Raw genomic sequence first — 21,724 nt, forward strand, 5'->3', positions numbered from 1 at the left:
TCAACCGAATAATAACAGGCATTTCCCATATTTATTCTGCGTTTAATTTCCTCTCGAGTGTCATTTATATTTGTTACTGTTGCTCCAAGATATTTGAATTTTTCCACCTCTTCGAAGTATAAATCTCCAACTTTTATAGTTCCATTTCGTACAATATTCTGATCACGCGACATAATCATATACTTAGTCTTTTCGGGATTTACTTCCAACCCTATCCCTTTACTTGCTTCAAGTAGAATTTCCGCGTTTTCCCTAATCGTTTGTGGATTTTCCCCTAGCATATTTATGTCATCCGCATAGACAAGAAGCTGATGTAACCCGTTCAACTCCAAACCCTGTCTGTTATCTTGAACTTTCCTAATGGCATACTCTAGAGCGAAGTTAAAAAGTAAAGGTGATAGTGCATCTCCCTGCTTTAGCCCACAATGAATTGGAAAAGCATCAGACAGAAACTGCCCTATACGGACTCTGCTGTAAGTTTCACTAAGACACATTTTAATTAATCGAACTAGTTTCTTGGGAATACCAAATTCAATAAGAATATTATATAAAACTTCTCTCTTAACTAATCACTAATCATAGATACATAAATACGAGACCTTTGCTTTCGTCAAACATACTAAGGCTATGGCAGCATAAATTTTAGGTATAGATCTGAAGCTAGTCTCTGCCTATGCAGATATGAATTACTTGTTTACATTTTTTTTGTTTGAATGGTGATCAAATAGTGTTCCTTGCTGCAATATGCTAAGTTCATTAACGAAATCCCTTCGTTTTCACTTTTTGTGAGTCTGACGACTGCGTGCGTCGTCTTTGTTGTCTGTGTTACAGATGATGACGTTTATGTCTCGCCCATAAAATTTTACGACCTCAGTGTTCCAGTCGCGTCTGTTAATCCAGTGGCTGAGAGCGTCTCATGCAAACATTTTCCAGTATCTCTGATCTGAGCCGGAAACAGTAGACACTCGGATTTCGGAAACTGCAGTTTGAATGTTTTAACGAACACCAGATGAAGAATCGATTCCGTGGGTGTTTGAAGGTCGAGCTTTTGACTCCAGGCAGGCACAGAGAAACATTTACTGGACACCATTGTAAATCCAGCGAAATAATTTTCGAACTCTCGAATAGACTTGCTATGATCCGAAAAAGTATGTCATCTCTTCAAAATTTCAGAATTTATCGTTGCAGGACACGTAAACTCTCACACCCTTCAGCGTAAACTCAATATGTTCTCCAGAAAGCAGCAATACCCGTCAGTCAGTGCACTGTTCGACCAATAAATTAAAAAAAACCAATGAACCAATCAATGACTAAAACACTTTACCAACCAACCAATCAGATAAAAGGGATGTATAAGAAATAGCGCTGAACGACCTTCGATTCCTTCGCGTGTTACCTGGCTGCAGTAACTTATGTATTACTGTACAGGTACTCAGTGACGAAATGACAAGGTTGAACAATAGTACATTATGCAACGAGCCTATAATGGTAGTAATTAAGACGCGCAAGCTCGTTTCATAATTTTCATACGAGCGTCTTAATTACCATTATAGTCAAGTTTCATACGACTTTTTATGCTCGACCATATTTCTAACTTGAAATTATTCATAAGTATTCATGTTATTCTTATCTGACTGAGGAGCGGAACTGACCTTGTGCAATACTTCGTAAATTGTGAGATGTGCGCAGACGCGAAAGTATTGATTTTTTCCGAGAAACAGATGTCGACATTGACCTTGACATTGAAAAACGAGATGACAAATTGAATTTATTTGAATATTATTTACAATTAACGCTAATTATTATAGTAACAGAACTGACTTTATTTCAAATATAGGTGATTTATTGATTTATTGTTGTCTTTCGATTGTATATCCGAGAATAATCGATACTTGCGCTTTCATATTGCTACAATGGTATTTTCTGATTGGTGGAACACCTGAACTTTAATGAGGTCCATTAAAGGGCTGCTATCAGGTGTATAATTATTACATTTCGGCATGGTCGAGCATAAAATCAATTCCAGTTACAGTAATTCTTTGCATTGTAGTTTATCTTTTTAACACATCGGCTTTATAAAATAAAACCATCTGCCCTTCAATAAGGGTGACCACAATGATCCAGAAAACAAATACATAATATATAAAAGTTTTCAATGACAATGCATACAATAAATTTCAAAAGAAAATTCAAGTGAATCATATTACTTGAAATAGAGATGAAATTGCAGAATTTGAATTGAGTCCTTTAGAATTTCACTAAGGATTTTCTCAAAATGTGAATCCCTTTGACTTTAGAAGGTTATAGGTGTATTTGGAGATACCGCGAACTCCAAAAAGAAGTCCGTGTACTGACCAACGATTAGCCATGATGTTATGCTGCTTGCCAAAATAAGGAATGCAAGGTTCATAGATGATTCTCTTTCCATCATCAGTAAGTTTTGGCTGTTGTGCATCTCTTTCAAACGTGATAGTCGGGTCTAGTATTGTTCCTGTGTTCTTTTTTCTATCAAAGACAAGAATATCTGCTCGTCTTGTTGAATCATCTTCAGAGATACGATGGACTTCTTCATGAGCTTCTAATCCTTGTTATCTTAGGACAGGTATGCTCATTCTTTGACTCCCGATTACGTTCTGTAATCACAACCTTCGAATGTAGAGCGTGCTGTTCCCCGTTCGAAGCTCGACGGATGACTGCGGAAGGCAGTTAAAGTACTTAGTAACGTACGAACAGTGCGGGACAATGACAGAGTCAAAACCTTCTGTAAGCAAACGATCATTCCGTACAATGTGGGAGGAAGAATATTTTTCTTGTGCGTTCGGTGAAAACGTAAAGTATTTACTACGTTGTAAGGCACTGTCAGGAATACTACTGAGCAACATAAAACGACATTATAGGCTCTGCCATCCAGAACATGCCGAAGTGACAGGGAAGCTGTTTTCTGTAATATGTATTCATATACCAACATTATTATTATTATTATTATTATTATTATTATTATTATTATTATTATTATTATTATTATTGTGATTTTATTCCGGCAGAAACACATGTTTTGATAAAATAATTTTTCAGGGGTTCAACGTGCATTACAGCTTCAATAATTGAAAGCACTTTATGAAAGGCCAAACATTGAAGAGAGTCGAACAATTCAGTCTATATTTAGGAGCAAGTTATGTGGTATGTTAGGAATTAGCTAAGGTACTAAAACCCTTCACGGATGGCGATAGCCTACTGGAACAGCTCAAATGTGAATTCACAGAACCTGGATTTAGTGATTTTAGACGTATGGAGAGTGATATTAATCCTTTCAAGGTAAATTTTGTACAATCCGTGAGAGTGCAGCTCCAGGACGAGTTAATTGATTTACAAAGTAACGTAGAATTCAGAACTAAATGCAGAGAATATGACTTGACAAGCATAGAATTATTAAAAAAATGAACAACACGAAATATCCCAAGATGAGTTTATTCGCTGCCACTTTGTTAGCTACCTTCGCCTCAACACATGTGTGAGAACAGTTATTTTCGAGAATGAAGATTGCTAAATCCAAACATAGTTCCCGATTAACAGATGAGCATCTTTAGCGCATTGCAGTAAATTCGTTGGAAATAGATTTCCGATTACTTGTAGAAAAGAATGCACTTATTGAATAGACCGCAATGTGTGGTGGAATATGAAAATAACATTATATATGATATAATAATATCATAACTATGTTAAATATAATAAGTGATGTAATAACTGAATATTACAATGTATACTTTTTTCTTTTTCAAATTCAGTTTATTATCCGTATTTGTAAGAGTAAGATCTATGCCACGGGCGGTGCTGCAATGTAGTTCCGGAGCCCAGTCCGTACACAGTGTGTGTTATGCAGTTTCAGCATCATCCGTGTAATCGGGCCTTTACAATTTTGAGCATACCTGTCTTAGGATGTCAGCAAGCATCACAACAGAGGATGTTATATAAGCTATTAGATTTTTAATAACTAACCAAAAGTTGCTTGTAATTTGCAATACGGAATGAACAATTTAAAAATAACTGTGTCCACGTATACAGCTTTTCAAACTGCTTCGATACTAGATTTAAAATTCCTGCGAGTTGGAGTGAAGCATACAGGATGATTCTTGGATAATGACCTTCGCTTTAGAAATCAGATGTACAGATAATTTAGAGCAAAATTGACATATGAACATCGGTCTAATTCATTAGTTTTTAATGATTTATAATGATTCATACCGTACTTCGGTCCGTGAACCAGGCTTGTAACTTGTTTGTGCCTTAATACAAACATTGGAGCCTGCACTAAGGCAGCAGAGTTCCAGTGTGATATGAAGTACGGGGAGAAGGTTAGGATAATTTAAAATGTTATTATAGTGGCTACATAATGTGCTTGGAATTATTAATGTGAGTACATAATTAATGATTTATTCAAAATAAATTATCACTATTACCATCAATGAGGACTAAAATACGTACTGCAAGTAGCAACTGAATTAGACGTAGTTACGCAATAAGAGGCCAAGCCCCAAAAACCTGTTTCGAGAAATTGATCATTGAAATAAATCTGTTTTTTTTTATAAAACATTTTATGCAAGAAGTGTTATAACATTCATACTATTACAAAAAATAGCACAAATAATACCAAAAAAGGCTAACCGATTTTTAATAAGAGAGCAGCAGTTGAATTAATATTTCAAAGCAAAATAAATAAATGAATGAATTTTATGCAATAAACGAATTTTTTGCTTATAAATAGCAGCAAAGTTCAGATATCGCATTCTTGATTTTTTTCCGAGTTAAATTACTCTGCCATCAACAGATTTGTGCAAATATCTCATTTTGTTCAAATTGTCGTTTGGTCTATTATTGCGTAACTCCGTCCAATTGTGTTTTCTACTCCGAAAACCATTTTATGAAACCTATGAAAAGTTTTTCAAATATGAAGAGGGGTACTTAACTTACATAGTTCACCCAAGCATCTCCATCTGTGGGCTATGCGCCGAAGCTGCAGTTTTTAGCAACCTTCAGCGTTACCCTTGGTGCCATGGGAGGGGTGAGAATGATATCATTGTCATTATAATAGCGATATTATTATGCGAAAATAAACATTTTAAGAAGTAATTTCGTCAGAATCTCTTCTTTAATTTCCGTCTCACACTAGTATTATTACGTCTCGTAAATTGTTATTTGAAGAAGCGCTTACTATCATCGGACAACTTGGCCTTGTTAGGTTCTTCAAATATATTATATTGTTCACCTACCTGTAGGCCTACGTAAGTGCTGCTGACAAGAGTAATGATTGTCGTGGGTATGTTGGACGACGCACGCACGCATGCATTATTATATAGCCTATAATTGGCCTCGGTGGCTCAGTTGGTATAGCGCTGGTCTTCTATGCCCGAGTTTGCTGGTTCGATCCCGGGCCAGGTCGATGGCATAGGGGGAGAGGATGGTATTTTTTGGTGAAAAATGAGTAAATTTTCCAAAAAAAAAATCTTTAAAATACTCTGTGATATGTGTGGAATGCATAGCATAACATTTTGTGGGTATTTGTGCCCTTATCGGATTTTGAGTCGCCATTTTTAAACTTCCCGCGTTATGGGCTTTTAAATCACTCGCCCACTTTTATTGTTGTTTCCGGTGAATTAAATTTTCAAAAAATTTTTCTTTTCTTTAAGATACCCTTTGATATGTGTGGAATGCTTTGCATAACATTTTGTGGGTATTTGTGCCCTTATCGGATTTTGAGTCGCCATTTTTAAACTTCCCGCGTTATGGGCTTTTAAATCACTCGCCCACTTTTATTGTTGTTTCCGGTGAATTAAATTTTCAAAAAATTTTTCTTTTCTTTAAGATACCCTTTGATATGTGTGGAATGCATTGCATAACATTTTGTGGGTATTTGGGCCCTTCTCGGATGTTAAGATGTCATTTTTAAACTTCCTGCGCTATGAATTTTTAAATCACACGCCCGCTTTTATCGGTTTCCAGTAACTTCATTTTTTTTGCTACATTGCCAGACAAAAATGGATATCATTTCTGAATTATTAAAGATACATGCATGAAATTTAGAACACACATTCTTTAGACTATTAGGAAACTTTTCTCTGTAACAGAATTTTGTTAATTGATTTCATTTTAAAAATATGTCCGTTTGTTTGCAAGAAAGGAAATCAGAAAATTGCTATTAAATTTTAATTGTTTATTTTACAAACGTAGGGACTAATATCAAAATTCTGTTACAGACAGTTTATAGAACATGCTTTTGCAAATACATTGCAAAAAACTGTTTGAATCTATCTTTTAAACGGTTTAGATATATCGGTTTAGTACAATCCTGGATTGAGTATTTTTTTTTTCAAATTTGGGCCCCATTATATATTTTTTCAAAATATTTTTATTTGGTTGAGTTGTCACAGCTATGAGCTCTCTACATATAAAAAATTAATATTTTACACCAAATAGGAAAAAAGTTTTAAAAAATACCATCCTCTCCCCTTAAGTGTGCTTAAATGCGACAGGCTAATGTGAGTAGATTTACTGGCATGTAAAATAACTCCTGCGGGAGAAAATTCCGGCACACCGGCGACGCTGATATAACCTCGGCAGTTGCGAGCATCGTTAAATAAAACATAACATTAACATTATTATAGCCTATAGAGCCTACATACATACTATACATTGCATACACACAATCATAGAGATATCCTAGTGGCGGATCCAGGATTATTTAAAGGAGGGTTTCCACACCTGTCAGTAACGGTTAGCGCGTCTTGAAGCGAAACGAGGTGGCCCGGGTTCGATTCCCGATCGGGGCAAGTTACCTAGTTGAGATTTTTTCTGGAGTTTTCCCTCAACCCAATATGAATAAATGCTGGGTAACTATCGGTGCTGGACCCCGGACTCATTTCACCAGCATTATCACCTTCATCCCCCAGGAACTTCACGTGACACCGTCTCAATGGAGTCTCGGGTGGAGTTTCTGGGTAGATCAGTCGGTAGAGCGGTGGTGCGTTTCAACCAGAGGTGCTGGGATCGATACCCGGCCCCAGAACAATTTTCCCCCTTGAAATTATTCAAGTCTACTTTACAGGGAGCTTTACCTGAAAAACTAGATTTTAACACTGTACTCTCTTATCTTCTCCTCCTATCGTACATTTACGCGAAGGTTGAAGGGAAGGGATGAGTTACGTGTTCCGGCTTATGACGTGTGCTTCAATTGTAGCACAGCTTTGCATCCCTGCACAAGAAATTAGAGGTGCCTCTGGCATAGTTATGGGTATGAGATGGGTCCGCAGTAGCAGCAGTACCTGTCGATGGTTCTAATTGTAGGCTTCGGAAGCGCAACATGCAGGCAACAGAGCAGCAGGAAGTCGAGGTGTGTGACAACAACTCGGCACGCGTCACGTCCTTCCTTTCGCTTTTGTTTTGATTACTCATGCGGCTTCCTGTCTGATGCTGTTCCCATGCTTCGTAAACAATTTTTGCTGGACCTTGAAGTTTTCGGGATAAGCTACAGTTCGGAAATGAATACAATTAACGGTATTTTCTCTGTTCCATAATACCACTACACACTTATTGTAACACTTTATACACTTTCTACACCCATTGTCATCATCATCAGCTTTGTCATTGTGATCGTCTTCATTGCGATCTTAATTATTTATTTGTTTGTTAAGCTACATGTAGGTCAAGGTCATTGTCAACATCGTGATAGTCCTTGTATTATCCGTTTTTGTCATATTCACTCGTATTATATTCGTAGGCCTATTGTATTTGTTATTATTTCCCTCGTTTTAGCAGTTAGTGTCCTCTTCGCCGTTATTAACACCTTCATCGTTATTGTCATCTTCATTGTTGTCATCTTCATATTATAGTCATCTTCATGTTATTGTCATCTCCTTCATCGTTGTTACTATCTTCTTCGTCGATATTGTCATCTTCATTGTTATTTTCAGTTTCTTCATCGTTATTACTATCCTCTTCATCGTTATTGCCATATTCGTCGTAATTGTCAACTTCTTCATTGTTATTTTCAGTTTCTTCATCGTTATTGTCATTTTCTTCATGTTATTGTCATATTATTCATTGTTATTGTCATCTTCTTCATCGTTATTGTCATCTTCTTCATCGTTATTGTCATCTTCTTCATCGTTATTGTCATCTTCTTCATCGTTATTGTCATCGTCTTCATAGTTATTGTCATCTTCTTCATCGTTATTGTCATATTCTTCACCGTTATTGTCATCTTCTTCATCTTAATTGTCATCTTCTTTGGCGCTATTGTTATCTTCTTCATAATCATTACTGTCATCTTCATCGTTATTGTCATCTTCTTCATCGTTATTGTCAACTTCTTCATCGTTATTGTCATCTTCTTCATCGTTATTGTCATATTCTTCACCGTTATTGTATTTCTTCTTCATCTTTATTGTCATCTTCTTTGGCGTTATTGTTATCTTCTTCATAATCGTTACTGTCATCTTCTTCGTTATTGTCATATTCTTCATCGTTATTGTCATCTTCATCTTTATTGTCATTTTCTTTGGCGTTATTGTTGTCTTCTTCATAATCGTTACTGTCATCTTCATCTTTACTGTCATCTTCATCGTTATTGTCATCTTCTTCATCGTTATTGTCAACTTCTTCATCGTTATTGTCATCTTCTTCATCGTTATTGTCATATTCTTCACCGTTATTGTCATCTTCTTCATCTTTATTGTCATCTTCTTTGGCGTTATTGTTATCTTCTTCATAATCGTTACTGTCATCTTCTTCGTTATTGTCATATTCTTCATCGTTATTGTCATATTCTTCATCGTTATTGTCATCTTCATCTTTATTGTCATTTTCTTTGGCGTTATTGTTGTCTTCTTCATAATCGTTACTGTCATCTTCATCTTTACTGTCATCTTCATCGTTATTGTCATCTTCTTCATTGTTATTGTCATCTTCTTCATTGTTATTGTCATCTTCTTCATCTTTATTGTCATCTTCTTTGGCGTTATTGTTATCTTTTTCATAATCGTTACTGTCATCTTCATCGTTGTCATCTTCTTTGGCGTTATTGTTATCCTCTTCATAATCGTTACTATCGTCTTCATCGTTATTGTCATCTTCTTTAACGTTATTGTTGTCATCATCGTTATCATCATCATAAGGCCAGCTCACACCGAAGGCTATAGGCCTACTATGCAGCTATACTACATCGTGGTTACAAATTATTGGGCAATTTCAGAAGGCTATATTAGCATAAAGCAAAACATTTTGTTATTTAGATACCTATTGTAAATATATTATAAATACAACTCTCTAATTTTAAAAGACATAATATTAAAATAAAGCGATAAAATATTCTTGTCAATCGCACTATGACAGTGGTTCTTAATCATTTTTGATTCACGGACCCCTTCGAAAATCTGATGAAAGCTCTGGACCCATATGTAAAAAAAATTGTCAAAAAACATAATTTTTACGTTGATATAATATAGTGAATAAACAGGCTAATTTTTATGTGAATTTCACGGACCCCTTAAGCCCATCAAAGGACTTCCAAGGAGTCCATAGACCCCAGGTTAAGAACTTCTGCACTAGAAGATTAGGGACTGAGTGACCGCCACTGAACTCTTCTTGTCTCATGATAAGAGCAACGCCTGCCCATTACTCGCGCACCCAGTCCAGGACAAGCCCGATTCCTGCCCGCCTGACCACCTATGGCCTATGCTATAGAGCAGTCATGTCAATTGATGCCCACAGGAGCAAGCGCGTGCTTTAGAGCTCAGGAGAGCCTGAGCGCTTTACAGCGGAAAGGAAAGAGACAGGCGAAATAGGTAGTACATGCCGCTTGGTCGAGCTATATTCAGGGATGGCCAACACTAATTCAATGGATAAAGGGAAGAGAACTTATTAAAACTGTATCCATATTAATTTTTAGATTTGTCTGAGAAGTATAAGTGCATTATAAGAATGTAAGTTTTAATTTTAATGCTCATTTTTCACAAGTTTGATTTTTTTTATTCAAAAGAAATATTTTCTCAACTTTTTTTTAGAAAAGTGAAATTTTCAGATATAGGCCTATTTAGTTAATAGTCTTACAGAATGTTTTCTTAAATCTAATATACCGTAAATACGTATTACTGAAGATAGTGTATTGAACATTTTGAAAATATCCGCATGGAAATTGTTTGTAAGGAAATTAATTAACAAATCAACTACTGTTACATCATAAGCAAAAGATACGTGCCCATGTGTTGTAAAAATGTCAGCTCTATAGCTTCAGCACATTTCGAGAAAATAATTTAATATTCTGATGATAGGAAGTTGCTCACAAATATCACCTTAAAAGCATAATGCGGTAAGTGTTTTGTTATGGAATATTAGTTACACTTAAAACATATACAGCACCTAGGTAACTTTGCTTTGTACTGTAATATTGTTTTGATTAGTTTATTGATTACTTTTATAAGGCTAAAGGTACCACCATTATCAATTCCAAGTTATGATGTCATACTCAATCTATTTTTTTTTTGGGGGGGGGGAGATCACTTTCTTTTTGAAAGATGTGCTTCCATTTAGTACAGTATAGTTGTACTACTATGGAATTTATGAGAATATTCCTTCTTAACTCTTTATTATGTTATTAACATTTAAAACACAATTGCAATATTAAGAAATTGGTATTAGTACTTTCGTTTTACAGACAATATAGATAATATTAAACAGAAAGAAGCCATATAAAAATAACGACATATAATTTCACGTTCCGTTTGAAGTTTGTGCACCACTGTTTTCTTAATTCAACAGGCTGCTTATTCATATACACAACCCTTTCCATATTTGGCGCTTGATGCCCGCGCACGACGTCAAGGTCAGAAAAATGCGCTTGCTTTGACATCACTGCTATAGAGTGAATGTGCAGTGTGGAAGGCATTTTGTCGTGACGAAAGTTAGTCGATATTGAGTTTACTTATAGATACCCCATTTTTTTTTTGGCAAGAACTCAGTTTACCGCATTTTTAACGGTAGGGACTGACTTTACCAACTCAGGATCCGCAATAGGAGAGAAAAAAAGCGAAAAACCCAGACACAATGACCAATCCTGTACATAAAAAAGTTATGTTAAATAAATTAGAATTTACGTCAAATTGGGGGAAAGCGTACTTACACCATATCACCGACTGCCAGTCAATATTCCAGAGTAGTTATCCCACAAAGTAGTGCTTTACCCCGGCTGAGGGAAAACGTCCATTTAACTTGAAGCAAAGAATAATTGAGGTGTGTGTTAACCAGGCCGCGCTGCTGCAGGGAACAGTTGGGGCGACCGCTCTTCATGGTCTCGCGGCTTCGCAAAGTTTTCCTCCACCGCAGACCGCGGGAAATACGAGACCCGGCGGGGAGTCCAACTTGCGGTTCGCTCCTTGCTTCACTTGACGGCTCTTATACACACACTTCAAACGAAAGTCAACGCTTTTAACCTACCACGATTATTGGACCTCAAATTGAATACGACGGTAAATAAAATTAATTACGAAGTTTATTTCAGTGCTTAATCGCCATTAATTAATTTATATTTCATTATATCCGTTTTCAATTCAATAATTCTTTATTCTGCTACTTATTCACTGTACTATTCATTAATTTAAGTGTTGATTCATAGGGTCCTAGATTCAAGTCCCATCGTGGGCTATTTCTAATCTACAAAAATGAATGTTTGTTCATTGTCCTCTAATGTCACTTCAGTGGCCCCGCACCGTGCGCACCACAAAGTTAGCTGGATGAAATTGTAGCACTTCACGGGAAAAATGGATAATTTATTAGTTACATAATAATCTTCCATTCTTCACCTGTTTATTCCGACATTTATTCGCCAATTCATTCTGAAATTCATTCAGTACTTCATACCGTTATTCATTCTCCAATCCGTATTGCCATTCATTCACTAATTCATACCGTCATTCATTATCTAATTCGCACTTTCCTTCATTCTCCATTTCGAACTCTCATCAATTCACTAATTCATATTGTTATTCATTCTCCAATTAATACTGTCATTCATTCACTAATCATACCGTCGTTCATTATCTAATTCGTACCATCGTTTATTCACTAATTCATACCGTCATTCACTCACTAATTCGTACTGTCATTCATTCTCCATTTAGAACTCTCATTCATTCACCAATTCATATTGTCATCCAGTCACTTATTCGTCGTGTCATTCATTCACTAATTCGTACTGCCATTCATTCACTAATTAACACTGCCATTTAGTCAATAATTCACACTGCCATTCATACACTATTTCACATTGCCATTTATCTACTAATTCACACTGCCATTTATTCACTAATTCGTACTGTCACTTATTCACTATTTCACATTTCCATTTATTCACCAATTCATATTGCCACTTATTCACTAATTCATACTGTCATTTATTTACTAATTTATACTGCCATTAATTCACTAATTCGTATTGCCATTTATTCAATAATTCGTATTGTCACTTATTCACTATTTCATATTTAATTTATTCATCAATTCATATTGCCACTTATTTCACTAATTCATACTGTCATTTATTTACTAATTCTTACTGCCATTTATTCACTAATTCATATTGCCATCTATTCACTAATTAATGCTGCCATTTATTCACTAATTCATATTGCCACTTATTCACTAATTCGTGCTGTCACTTATTCACTACTTCATATTTCCATTTATTCACCAATTAATATTGCCACTTATTTCACTACTTTATACTGTCATTTATTTACTAATTCATACTGCCATTTATTCACTATTTTATATTGCCATTTATTTACTAATTCATATGGCCATTTATTCACTAATTTATATTGCCATTTATTCACTAATTTATATTGCCATTTATTTACTAATTCATATTTCCTTTATTCGCTAATTCATACTGTCACTTATTCACTACTTCATATTTTCATTTATTCACCAATTCATATTGCCACTTATTCACTAATTCATACTACCTTTCATTCACCAATTTATTATGTCACTAATTGCTAATTCGTTTTTATTGATTCACTGATTCATTATACCGTTTATTCAGCGATTTATTCTTATTTTAATTATTAATTTCCTCCGTCAGTCGTTTATAAAGCCATTTACGAAATCGTTGTGCCACGTATCCATTTATTAATGCAGCCATTCGATCGCAGATGCATTTGCTTCATTCTAAAATTAATTTCTTTGCAAATGTATGCAGTCTTTCTCACGTTGATTGATTTATTCTGTCATTTGCCAATTAATTCTGAAATTATTCTGTGTTTTATTTCTCCGTATACGTTTATTGTTTAGAATTAGGCTTTTAGGTCTTGGAACTTGACGTTTTCTTTTTTCTTGTATTATATTCGTGTCGGGAAAACAATACAACGTGGTCTGTTTTAACGAGAATTCAAGCCCCCGTATACCGGTAAGGCATCATGTCACAAACACGTTCACGTCTGAGTATTTCTGACAAAGTAAAATATTACTCAACACCTTGAAAACAGCCCAAAAATTAAGGATATTTTTTATTGGGTTGTTTTACGACGCTGTATCAACATCTAGGTTATTTAGCGTCTGAATGATATGAAGGTGATAATGCCGGTGAAATGAGTCCGGGGTCCAGCACCGAAAGTTACCCAGCATTTGCTCTTTTTGGGTTGAGGGAAAACCCCGGAAAAACCTCAACCAGGTAACTTGTCCCAACCGGGATTCGAACCAGGGCCACCTGGTTTCGCGTCCAGACGCGCTGACCGTTACTCCACAGGTGTGGACTTAAGGATATTGTTGGAGAGTTTAAGGTTTAATTAATTAAGTAGTATTTAATATTTAATTTAGTTTTTCGTGCCTTTCTCATTAAATTAATGAGTTTAATTAATCATTTACTTACTCGCTACTCGTTCACTGATACATTCGGACTTTCACTCGTTAAATCGTTCATCTTGTTTTCTTCTTATTCTCCCTTATTTATTTATTTATTTATTTATTTATTTATTTATTTATTTATTTATTTATTTAATACTTGCCTACTCTGTCTCTGTTCCTAAAACAGTTTATCCTTTTTGTGTATCTCTCTGTTGCCTTCTTTTTCTTTTATATTCGTTATTTGATGATTTATTCGTTTCTTCATTTCTGTCTATTTATTTTCTTTGAAATTTCTGTTTGATTTTTCAGTGATTCCTTAAGTTATTTTAAAAAATGGCTATTTATTAATTTTTCTGTTTGTTTTTGTTCATTTCCTGTCCATCTTTCTTAACTTTCTTATTCCTTTACTCTCTTGCTTTCATTATTTTCTTTCTCTTCATCTTTCTTTCCCTCTTTCATTAATCTTTTGTTCATCTATGTTTTTCTTTACGTGATATCATTTTTTGCCGTCTTGCTCTTCCTCTTTAAAATGTATTTGGAAATAACTTACATATTCAATTAATATTAAAGCAACAAACCACACATTATTTAGAGTTTTAGACTATTCTGCCGCAAAGTTTGATGGAGGTTCGCCGTGGGAGGACAGATTCATCTTCATTAAACTCTCGCTATAAATTGAGGTTTATAATGAGTCGGGATAAAAAAAGTATCGTGGTGGGGGCACAGGCGAAACCCCCTCTTGTATTCGTTAAGATAATTAAAAGTACTACTCCCTCATGGAGGCGGGGTGTTGCCACCAAGCACTCATGAGGGAAACCCAAGAAGATGCAAGTCTTTCCACGAGGGACACATTCATATGAATTTCCCCGCATACTTACTCGAAATTTCCCTCCTCACTTGTCGTGTAAGGCTTGTAGACTTGTAATTAGCGAGTGCGGTTTTGATAAGCAATAAAAACGCCTTGAATTATTTATGCAAAAGGGACTGTCTGCCATAATTCGGTTTAATGTTTTTAAATTCTTAATCTAGCTTCTTTTGTTTTATTCATGACGGCGTAGTTGACGCGGGAGACGCTGTTTGCATAAAGAGACTCCGATGCAATGGCGTTTAACTCGTAAAGGAAATAAGAGATGTTATATTTGCTTAAGACGGTTTGAGTGAAACATACGCTTATGCATTAGCCTCTTGCGTTTTTTTTTGTCCTTTCTTGTTCTACTAGAAGTCACGATTATGTTGATGTAATTATCAAAGAGAGACGTTCATAGAAATAAGACGAAAGTTTTGTCTACCACTTCTTCTTTATGAAAACGTTATCCCGAACTAAGTTTTCTTTCAAACCTTTATAGAGCGCAAAACTGTTCTTGCAGTATCTCACAGTCAAGCACGCGAGCATTTTAAACTTTCTTGTTTATCTCGAATAAAAGCACAGCCTACTATATACAGTCACGAAGCTTGAGTTTTGAGGGTGCTAGAAATAATAGACTGTGACGGTACTATTTTGCATTGCCTGTAATAAGCGATATTAGCGATCCTAGTGGTGAGTAACTATCTAATGTTTGCATATTTACTACGTATTGAGCTTCGCGACTGTATATAGTAGACTGTGATAATAGTCTGACATCTGATATTTTCTCTATGTAGGCTATATGAATCTCTCTCTCTCTCTCTTTTAAGAAGAGCATCTGTCAATTAACGTAAATTTTAGGAAAACAAGAAAAAACTATATTAACTGAAACACTGAAATGTGAGGGACACCATTACATGTAAAGAAGTACTGTGACGAAATATATCATATCATATCATATTAATTGAAGCGGAGGTTTAAAAATAATTTTGTCTTTATTTTGTATTTCTTCATCATGTACGAAATATTTTGGTACGAATTTGTACAGCTGTATTAATAATTATATACAGGGTGGAAGGTAACCTTTTACAATCCTTCAGACACGTAACAGATCACATCATTTGGGAACGTTTTGTCACATAATATTTTTTCATACGACCAATAGTTTTTGTAATATTTTCAGAAAAGGAATGTTGCAATGTTGTAGACAGTAGCAGTGTTTACTTCGCGAAATCATTGTACCCCAGCATACTGAATGCCGTTCCATTCATCTACTTTACAGGGGGTTTGAGAGGATGTACACACATACCGTTTTGTAAACAAAAACATCTGTTGAGAATGCAGTCAAATCAAAATTTATATAATCGTAATATGTTAATTACATTAACTATATTATTCGTTATCTACAATGAAACGTTCGTTATTGTATCGTTTTAGCATTAAATTTAGTACGAATAAACACGCAGTTTCCGTTACATTTTAAGGCAATTTCATCAATAATACAGTAGAATGAATGTCCAGATACGATTAGAAAACTGTGGCAACTCGTTGTGTTTCAACTGCTTCGAACTGCACGTAGCCTGCAACTAATGACGAAGTGAATGTTAGCGTATCGTCCGCTCCGTACACTTAGCTCGGCCACATGGTTTGCGCACGTCAGAAACAGTGTTGCCAGCGTGTCACAGCCCTGTTCCCATGCAATGTGTACACAATTATTCACGCGATTTATTCGAAATCTGTGTCATTTTTCATGCAAATACTACTGTAACATGGCCATACATAGCTTACTCTATCATACACATATATAAAATCCAATTTTGAGCAATTTCATAAAAAAACTTAATCATAATTTCAAGTTACAAAATATCTTTTTTTTCCCCCGAAAACCGCCCTTCTGAGAACAAAATATTATTAGACTTTCTCGTTTGTCATAATTCGAGATATATCCCAGAAGGATTGTAAAAGGTTGCCTTTCACCCTATATATGTATAGTATCCGTGCTCTACTTCACTTGGAACATCTCGAATAGTGTATGCTGCTCTGTAGAAATCACTCGCCGTTCTTCTCACGATTTACTGTACCGTATTATTTTTTGTATTTTCCCCCAAATCGATCCGGATAATTGAGGATCCGGATGATTTGGGTCCGGATAATTGGAGTTATACTGTAAATAACTTCGGTGTCCATTAAATAAAATCGCATTTAATTATCTCATACTTTGTATTCTGAATTTGTGTTGAAAGGACATCATTTTGTAAATTAATATATATATATATATATATATATATATATATATATTGATATGAATGTTTTTCGTGTCAGGAATCACCTCCTAAAGTTTGTCCCCTTATTTTTATTTACTTTGTATAATTCACCTTCAACATATCGAAATGATTTTGTATTCCAGGAGCCTGGATCTTTTGTTTGATCATAAATCCTGACAAGACAAACACTCTTTTTGGTATGACTCTTGAAAGAAAATAGCATAACTAGGGTTATGTTTTACGTTATATGATTAATTGGTTGCTTATTTCGTTTGATTTTGATGTTAATCCGTCATATTATCGTATATGAATATCTTCTGTAGTCAAAAGGGACGTCAAAATACCATCCAGTTGTCACACTCACTCACTCACTCACTTACTCACTCACTCCTGCAGTCATGTCAACTAATGCCCATAGGCGCGAGCACGCGCTTTAGAGCTCAGAAAAGTCTGAGCGCTTTACAGCGGAAAGGAAAAGACAGACGAAAGAGGCATTATATGCTGCTTGGTCGAGTTATATACAGCGATGAGCCAGCACTGATTCAAAGGATAATGGGAAGAGAACTTATTAAAACTGTATCCATATTAATTTTTATATTTGTCTGAGAAGTATAAGTGCATTATAAGAATGTAAGTTTTAATTTTAGTGCTCATTTTTCACAAGTTTACTCTTTTATTCAAAATGAATATTTTCTCTACCTTTTTTTTTTTTTTTACAGAAAAGTGAATTTTTCAGATATGTTCATTTAGTAACCTTACAGGTACTGAAATAATGTTTTCGTAAATGTAATATATCGTAAATAATATTGAAGATAGTGTATTGAAATTTTTGAAAATATTCGCATGGAAAATGTTTGTAAGGAAATGAATTAACAATGCAACTACTATTACATCCATAAACAAAAGGTATGTGCCCATGTGTTGTAAAAGTTCAGCTTTATAGCTTCAGCAGATTTCGAGAAAATAATTTAATATTCTGATGATAGGAAATTGCTCACCAATATCACCTTAAAAGCACAATGCGATAAGAGTTTTGTTATGTAATATTAGTTACAGTTAAAACATATACCTAGGAAACTTTTCTTTGTGCTATAATATTGTTTTGACTAATTTATTAATTGCTTTCATAAGGCTAAAGATACCATCAATGTCAATTTCAGCTTATCATGTCATACTCAATCTCTTTATTTGGAATATCACTTTCTTTATGAATAATATGTTTTATTCACTTAGTACAGTATAGTTGTACTACTATGGAATTTATGTGAATATTCTTTCTTAACTCTTTATTATGTTATTAAGATTTAAAACACAACTGCAATATTAAGAAATCGGTGCTAATACTTTTGTCTTACACACAATAAATAAAATATCAAACAGAAAGAAGCCATATAAAAATAACTACATCAAATTTCTCGTTCCGTTTGAAGTTTGTGCACCACTGTTTTCTTAATTCAACAGGCTGCTTATACATATAGGCTACATAATCCTTCCTCCTTCCATACCTAGAGCTTGATGCCCGCGCACGACGCCAAGGTCAGAAAAATGCGCTTGCTTTGACATCACTGCATTACTGTTTTACTTACATCCACTCTTATTTACTCACATTCACTTTTTTACTTAATCTCATCCGCTGTTACTCATTTTCAAAGTTTTACTAATATTAGCTCACTTATTCACTCATATTCACGTACTCATTTACTTGCTTGCAGTCGACTGAAGTGAGTTCTTGAGCGCAAGATAGGTATAATAATTGTGTGAGACTGCAGAGAGCGGGTCATGCAGAAGAATGGAAGGCATTACGAGATAACAGTTGAAAAATGATCTCTGTCTGCTTAGAAAATGAGGTAAAGTACAGCAAAGTATGAAGGCTTCCAGGGAAAGAAAAGTGGGCCGACAGTTGCGATTTATCCAGTGTTCTGCCTGCCCCAGGCAGACCTACGGAGGCGCCATGCCGCTGCTGCACGTCCAATTTGAACTGAAGCGGGAGAACGCTCCTTTCATTTCTCATCCGTCTCTAGAATTATTTCTCCCTGGGTGTTTCGTTTCTGCCCCTTGTTTATGGAATAAGTGCTCCGCTGCTGGATCGCCGGTTCGAATCCGGTGACAGTGATATAGTTGAGAGTAAAGGCGCAGTCACAGTTCCGAATAGAATTTATTGCAAACGAAGTGACACATGGCAGGTTTCAGAGGCGCCTTTGCGGAAGAAAATTGGATTAGGGAAAAGCGCAATATAAAAGAGACGCCGGGAATATAAAGCTTTTCTCTAGTCTCAATTCCATTTTCTCATTTACGATACTTCTGCGCAACCACTTTCCTTAAAACGGTTGGATTCACAGAGGCTGTGTGCTTCGTCCTTATTAATTGAGAAGTAGTTCAATTCTGAACACAGGCTGCTTTGAAAGTCTTATCCGGTTAGCATAAATTCTTTTTCTGTTACTGGCCCTTTCAATGCTGTAGAGTGAGTTCATCTTTTCGTTAACACTGCTTCGATCTCCAGCCTTGATTGGGATTGTACTTGTAATTGACAAGATCGAATAATTAGTCATTTCCCCCGCGTTTCTCCCGTTTCTTAATACCGATATTTTTCATTTCATTTTAATCGTATACTTCTTATTACATTTCTTTGTGATCTGACTATCTGTTTTCCAGAAGCTTATTTTTTCTAATGGCTATGCTTGTTAGATAACGCTGAACAACAAGAATTTGCTCCGACTTAAAACAATGTGTCCCTTATTTGCGCTGAATCCGAAAATGCATCTCTTTTCTTCGTATCACGTAAGGTTTTTAAGATATACTATGATTTCATTTTTCGATAAGCGCTCTCTCAGGAAACACCTGGCGCGGGTTGGGGGCTGTAAACCAAAAGAAAAGCTAATGTATTTTATGAATTTAATGGCCAGTTTGTCCAAGTAATGTTTAATTTTGCTTAACGAATGTTAAATTAACAGTATGTTTATTTTTAACGCTCTGTTAATGTATTTTCCATTTGTTAAACATAATTTTGTTTAAGATAACCAACACTTAACTATAACATCTGTGAGCACTATTTTAACTACTCAACAGCAATTGGTAATGATTCTACACATGTAAGACAATTTTTGATTGGCCAAAATTAATCTTTAAATTCTATATTATGGAGTGAGTCATGAAACTTGCATAAAATGACAACCTGTTATAGTAGGCCACGCTCCATAAACAAACAGTTGACAAATGAAATTTGTAGGTGACGTGCTGAATAATAATTACAAAGTAAGGTTATATTTCCTCATTGCTATTATGGATACGAAATACGAAAGAAATAAAATATCACTGATGTATTTAAACAGTCCAAATTGTTTTTTAAATGTTATATTAACAGTCACATGCTAAACATTCCCTACAAACAGACACAAAATATTAATTTCGCAACTTCTGTTCGAACAACTGTGGAGACATCGGCCATATTTAACTAACTGTTAAACGCGTTAACTGCCGGAAATCCTACATTTAAAATTAACAAACTGTTAAACCAAACTGGTGTTGAAAACATACAATTTTATTAATTAACAAACTGTTTAGAGTTTAACAGTAGTTAAATTTTCGAACATTATTCGGAAAAACCGGCCATATAACTTATTTCCGGTTTCTCATGGTTGTTGGCATGTTCTTTTGTACTTCTAATAAATAAACAGATATTGGTCCCTTCTATTCAGTAAATTTCGGCACAGTTCAAAGTGAAGTCTATGCAGTGAACAAACAAGGATGTGGTTTTTCAGTATTTAGAAGAAAAGTTTATCTTTTGAGTGAAGGCTAATTAAAAGAGTGCATTTTCATCGGTCTACAAATTCACAAAGTTATGGCTGACTCTTTGTTTGAGGAAAAATTTCCGTTACAGAAAAAATGGCATGGTGTGCTTTCAAAGATGCTTGCTCAAATTTCCTTGGAAATTCTAGGGCAGACAACTACATCGAAGTTGTGGAAATCATGTTAAATGCATATGAGAAAATTCAGTGTAATACGTCTCTCAAAATAGACTTTTTACATTCTCACTTCGAATTCTTCCCTCCTAACTTTGGAGCAGTAAGCTACGAACATATTTCATCAAGAAATACCTGAAATAGAAAGGCGATGTAAAGGAAGATCATCATCCAGCATGCTTGCAGACTATTGTTGGTTTCTTGTAAAAGACAGTTGCGGGTCTAGTTATAAACGGAAGTCATCCAGAAAATTCTTTTAAATGGTAAGTTCAAATTCCGAGATTTTTCTCATTATACACATGAAATATTTTTATTGTTGTGTTTTAATAGTACATTATGCAACGAGCCTATAGTGATAGTAATTAAGACGCGAGTATGTTTGTTTATGAAACGAGCGCAGGCGAGTTTCATAATTTTCATACGAGCGTCTTAATTACCATTATAGGCAAGTTTCATACGACTTTTTTATGCTCGACCATATTTCTAACTTGAAATTATTCAGAAGCATTCATTTTATTCGTATCTGACTGGAGAGCGGAAGTAACCTTGTGCATAGCTCGTAAATTGTGAGATGTGCGCAGACGCGAAAGTATTGCTTTTTTCCGAGGAACAATAATGTCATTGACCTTGATACAATATAAAGAATAACATGAACTAATTTTGATATAACCTGGAAATTGATTTAGAATTGAAAAACGAGATGACAAATTGAATTTATTTGAATGTTATTTACAATTAACGCTAATTATTATGGTAACAGAACA

At 35.0% G+C, this 21,724-nt stretch overlaps 1 protein-coding gene across 1 annotated transcript in view; it reads right to left on the reverse strand.

The window, feature by feature from the left end:
• moody (G-protein coupled receptor moody) overlaps window positions 1–11,282 on the reverse strand; it is a 485,897-nt gene extending 474,615 nt beyond the window's left edge. The window contains exon 1 of the mRNA XM_069817640.1: window positions 11,171–11,282. The gene's annotated coding sequence lies outside the window, so the exon portion shown is untranslated. The remainder of the gene's footprint in view (window positions 1–11,170) is intronic.
• Between the last annotated feature and the right edge of the window lie 10,442 nt (window positions 11,283–21,724).

This window comes from Periplaneta americana, chromosome 2, assembly GCF_040183065.1.
Source record: "Periplaneta americana isolate PAMFEO1 chromosome 2, P.americana_PAMFEO1_priV1, whole genome shotgun sequence".
Lineage (NCBI taxonomy): Eukaryota > Metazoa > Arthropoda > Insecta > Blattodea > Blattidae > Periplaneta > Periplaneta americana.